We start from the raw sequence: 5787 nt of genomic DNA, 5'->3' as shown, positions 1-5787 counted from the left end.
GTTGTTTTCTTGATGTTGAGCTTCAATACATATTGAAGGTTGCAGTCCTTGACTTTCTGCAGCAAGCTCTTCAGGTCCTCCTCAGTTTCAGCAAGCAGGGTTGTGTCATCTGCATAGCGCAGGTTGTTGATGACTCTTTCACCAGTCTTGATGCCACATTCCTCCTTGTATAGCACAGCGTCTCAGATGATCTGTCTGCATACAGATTGAAAAGGTATGGAGACAAAATACATCTCTGGTGGACCCCCTTCTTGATTATGAACCATGTAGTGTCTCCTTGCTCTGTTCTGATGACTGCCTCTTGGTCCAAGTATAGGTTTTGCATAAGCACAAGCTCTGGGATTCCCATTCTTCTTAAAGTCAGCCATAGCTTGTTGTGATCCACACAGTCAAAGCCTTTGCATAGTCAATGAAGCACAGATAGACATTCCTCTGGCATTCTCTGCTTTCTGCCAAGATCCATCTAACATTAGCTATTATATCCCTAGTATCACCACCTCTTCTAAATCCAGCCTGCACATTTTGCAGTTCTCTGTTGACATATTGCTCCAATCATTTTTTGAAAGTTTCCAGCAGAATCTTGCTTGCATGTAATATTAATAATACTGCGCAATAATTTCCACACTGTTTGGTCACCTTTCTTTGGAATGGGAACAAATATCGATCTTTTCCAGTCAGTTGGCCAGCTAGCTGTCCCCCAGATTTCTTGGCACAGCTAAGTGAGCATATCCAGGGTAGCATCTGTTTGTTGAAATATGTCAATTGGTATGTCGTCACCTCCTGGAGCCTTGTTTTGCCAATTCTTTCAGAGCAACTTAAACTTCTGCTAAGAGACCTTTGTCTGATAATCTCTAGAAGGTTCATCAATTTTATTCTCTCTTGGTTGTATATTTCTGGCTGTGTTGGATAGCCTCTTTATGCCATATATAAGGTCTTCTAAGCTAGGTCCCAATTTGTCTCTTACGATGTTTGTGTTTTTCGGCTTTACATCTCGGTCTCTGATCCATCTTGAGTTGATTTCTGAGTATAGTGAGATGTGCGGATACTGCTTCAGCTTTCTGTGGGTAGCAGTCCAGTGTTGCCAGAACCATTTGAAGAGGTTGTTGTTTTCTTGTTTGATAGATCTTGTTTCCTTGTTTAATATCAGTTGACCATAAATAGATGGGTAAATGTATGTTTTTTTTTTATTCCTTTCCATTGGTCTACATGCCTGTATTTTCAGCAGTACCAGGCTGCTTGGTTATTACTTCTATATGGTAGTTTTTGAGATCAGGGAGTGCTATGCCATCCACTTCATTCTTGTTTTCTTTGTAAGAGTCTTTCATGTTTCTAGTTAGGTTTATTCCTAAGTATCTCAAATTGTGGTAGTCAATTATAAACGGTATTGCTTTCTTATTTTCCTTCTCTGTGTTTTGTTTCTGTAGAGGAATCTGACAGACTTGAGTATATTGATCCTGTATCCTGCCACTCTAGTAAATTGGTCTAGTAGCTCTAAGTTTATTTTTTTTTTTGTTGAGTCCTTTGGATTTTCAGTGTATATTATCCTATCATTGGCATATAGTGACAATTTTACCATTTCTCTGCTGATCTGAATGTTTCTTATTTTCTTTTCTTTCTGTATTGCCTTGATAATTCTAAAACAATAGTGAATAGAACTTGTGACAGTGGGAATCATTATCTGATCCCTGTTAACATGGAGAATGCTTTTAGTCTTTCTCCACTGACTCTTGGTATGTACTTTTCATAATGTTGAGGAGATTCCCTTTTATTCCTATTTGCTGAGTGTTATGATCAGGAAGGGACGTGGGATTTTGTCAGAGACCTGCATCAATTGTTAGGATCACGTGGTTCTTGTTACTTGCTTTGTTAATATGATAAATTACATTGATGTTTTTTCTTATGTTGAAACACTCTTGCATACCTGTTATGAATCACACTTGATCATGATGAATTTTTTTGTGTGTGTGCTTTTGAATTCTATTGTCCAGGATTTTGTTAAGGATTTCTGCCTCTGTATTTGTAAGAGATATTTGTCCGTAGTTTCCTTTTTAAGGTAGCATCTTTGCCTGGTTTTGGTATTAGGATTATGCTTGCTTCATAGAATGACTCTGGGAATATTTCTTTGTATATTTTTTAAAAACAATCTAAGTAGAATTGATGATAGATCTTCTCTGAATGTTTGATAGAACTCAGCTACATAGCCATCTGTTCCAGGACTTTTTTTTTGGGGGGGGAGTTTTTTATGACCTACTTAATTTCTTTTTTTGTGATGGGTCTGTTTAAGTGTTCTACATGTGTCTATGTCAATCTGGGTAGGACATGTGTTTCAAGGAATTTTTCCATTTCCTCTAGGTTTCCACATTTATCAGAGTATAGTTTGTCATAATATTCTGATACTATAGATTTAATTTCATCTAGTTATGTTGTGATGTCACCTCTATCACTAATTAATCAAGTTATTTGCTTCTTATCTTTTTTTCCCTTTTGTTAATTTTGCCAATTGTTTTACAATTTTATTGACCCTTTTATAAAATCAGCTCCTGGTCTTATTGATGTTTTTCAGTTTTCTTTCTCACTGATTTCATCTCTTGTCCTTATAATTTCCTTTCTGCCAGAGAGTGTAGGGTTAGATTTTTTTTTTTTTTAAATCTGACGTAGATGTTGAGTTAGAGCATTAATTTTGCTTTTTCCTTCCTTTTTTTATGCGTGTGGCTATTGCTATGAACTGTCCCCTACTTTAGGGAGACTGCCTTAGCTGCATTTTAGTGGTTTTGGTTTGTTGTATTTTCATTTGTTTTGAGGAACTTTTCAATTTCACTCTTTATTCCTTCTATTTCTCAGTCGTGTTCTAACAGGGTATTATTTCACTTCTATGTGGATGATTTTATAAGTTTTGTTCTCTTGTGGTTAATTTCTAGTTTTATGACATTGTGGTCTGTAACTGACTGTGATCAATTAGTTGTGGCCTCCACTGCACTCGGACCAGCCAAAAAATATGGAATGCTTCACGAATTTGCGTGTCATCCTTGCGCAGGGGCCATGCTAATCTTCTCTGTATCGTTCCAATTTTAGTATATGTGCTGCCGAAGCGAGCACTGTGCTGCCGAAGCGAGCACGACATTGTGGTCTGAGAAGATATCTTGTATTAAGTCAATATTTTAAAATTTGCTGAGGCTTGCTTTATGTCCTAGTATATGATCCATTCTGGAGAATGTACCATATGCACTTGGGTACAAAGTAAATTGAGTTTTAGTTGGGTACAGTAACCTTAATACATCTACAGGGTCAAGTTGTCTGATTGCATAGTTTAAATTTTCTGCACTTTGTTAAATATCTTTTGAGTGGATTTATCCTTTGTTTTGAATGGTGTGTTAAAATCTCCTGCTATTGTTATGGCGGCAGCAGCAGAAACAAAGTAAGGAGCTGCAGGAACAGCAAACTACATAGGCCACCATAGCCTTCTACAGTCCTCTGTGTATTGATAATTGAACAATTAAACAGTTGATTACTGGTCTTAAATATGAACTGAGGCTCAACATCAAGAGATCAAAGATTCCCAAAGAAGAATGGGTGGGTCCCACGGCTTCCAGGCCCCCGCTACTGAGCCCACATCACCACTGCAGCTCCATGAGGCTTCCATGGCTAGACCCCAGGGATACCCTCACCTGGGGCAGATGGCAGGCACTGGGCCCCAAGTCAAGGTTAGTGTGGCGGAGCCTCTACACTATCAAAGAATAGACTTGTTCTGGGAAGAATTCTTGGAACCTAGATGGTGGTGGCAAGAGACATGGCATGGTGAGCAGGAGGCCAAGTGGGCCACATTGAGGCAGGTCATGGAACTTAAATGTGCCCAAGCAGCCAAGCAGTTGACTTCTGGTCATCAGTGTGGACTGGAGCTCAACATCAGGAGGACTTGGATTCTTGGGGGAACATGGGTGGGTCCTGTTTCCTCCCTCTGCCTGCTATTGAACTTGTGCTGCCATGACCCCATAGGACTGTGGTGGCCAGGGCCCAGGGGTTCCCTAGCTTAGACTGAGTAGTGAGTGCTGGGACCCACAGCCAGTGTGGAGGAGCCCCTACACAGCTAGCGAGCCATGGGCCCCCAGTGTAGGAGTGGGGTGGGGGGAGGAGGCAGTGCCGTGGATCCATGGGAGGTGAAGGTCTTGATAAGGGAAAGCATCTCACTGTCAGTGAAGATTTCCTTGGACAGGCCAGAGAAGAAGATCATCAACACAATGGATTGATAAGGGTTGCTATGAGTTGTCTATGACTTGATGACACTTAACAACAGCAACATATCCGAGACAGCAGATATCCTCAATACACCACATCTTTTGACTAATGCTGCCAAGAACTGTTTAGACTTAGGGAGGGTCTGTTCACCACTCTCAAATCCCCTTCTCCATTTATAAAGGGGGAGGGCAGTGATGCCCACTTCAAATTGCAGTCTGATCACTTGGTGAGGAGGTAATGGTGGTGGCCCTGGAACTGCAGGCACTGTCCCTGGCCATGGTCCAGACCTCAGGGGGCAGGGATTTTGGAAGGGAGTTGTATTACCCAGCCCTCAGAGTGTGTCACCTGGCCCTTGGGGTGTGACGTTCAGTCCCTGGGGTGAGCTGTCCAGACCTCAGAGTGAGCCAGTCAGTCTCTGAGGTAAGCTGATAGGCCCTCAGGGCAAGCAGTTTGGCCCTTCGGGTGAGACATTGGGTCCTCGGGGTGTGCCATCCAGCCCCTGGGGAGAGCTGTTGGACCATCAGGGTGAGCTGTTTGGCCTTTGGGGTGAGCTGTTCAGTCCAAGGGGTGAGCCTTTCTGCTTTTGGGGTGAACCGTTTGGACCTTGGGGTGAGGAATTTGACCCTCAGAGTGAGCCGTTCAGCCCTTGGGCTGTGCTGTCCGAACCCAGCAAAGAGCCCTCAGGTCACTAGGGAAAACTGCCTAGGGTATACAGAGAATTTTATCTAGGCCATTTTCCTCCACCTTCTCCTCCAGTTCACCTGTAAGTAATACCTCCAAAGTCCTTCTATTTGTAACTCACAAGTTTCTTCTTTCTCTAGGTTTGCTCCTTTTCTGATAGGTAACCTTAACACTGAGTTTTACTCCAGACCTGAACCCTGAACCTAGTTCCAGAGACAAAAGGGAAATATAACTGCCAGCTAAGGAAGCAAAGGAGGATGGAGCCTCAGGGTTCATCCAGCCCTTCCCAGTAGACCCACCTTGGCAAACAGTTTGCAGTCCAGAGGGCAGTAAATGTCACGAAAATATCTTCTAACAGAACAAGAAGGCATTCAGCTTCAACTCAGGACTATCAGTAAGGTGTTAATGTGGGCTCCCCTTTCCCCCTACCTCCTTCATATCAACAGCATGAAGAAGCCAGAGAGGCTGTGCCCCATTCCCAAATGAGAAACCCACAAGTGAATAAGACAATTTCTTTGTTAAAATAAAATAATAATCACCATTAGACTATGCTTACCATTGCCCTGTCTTTTCTGGTCCCCACTGGATCTTTCTCATTTCCTTCGGCTACTCCCTCCACCCATCAAATTGTGCAGCCCTGTGATTTCATCCCTGCCCATGCTCACCCTTCTGCCCCCAAACATCACCCCCTTGGATCCCTATACATGTTCTTCACAATAAATAAAATTTAAATTAAAAAAATCTCCTACCATTATTGTGGTGCTGTCTATTTATTTCTTCAATTCTATTAACCTTTGTTTAAAGGTGCGTCTGATACAGGCCATGGTCTTCGCAATCACTTGTTATGCATCAGAGAGTTGGACAATGACCAAG

The 5787-nt window shown here is 42.2% G+C and overlaps 1 pseudogene; it reads left to right on the top strand.

Moving 5' to 3' along the window:
• Positions 1-4094: 4094 nt before the first annotated feature.
• The window catches only part of LOC102868047, a 97168-nt pseudogene continuing 95475 nt past the window's right edge, over positions 4095-5787 (top strand).

This window comes from Elephantulus edwardii, unplaced genomic scaffold, assembly GCF_000299155.1.
Source record: "Elephantulus edwardii isolate Elephantulus edwardi_28Jun2011 unplaced genomic scaffold, EleEdw1.0 scaffold00021, whole genome shotgun sequence".
Lineage (NCBI taxonomy): Eukaryota > Metazoa > Chordata > Mammalia > Macroscelidea > Macroscelididae > Elephantulus > Elephantulus edwardii.
The sequence above is the reverse complement of the archived record's forward strand: the minus strand, read 5'-3'. Positions and strand labels throughout refer to the sequence as shown.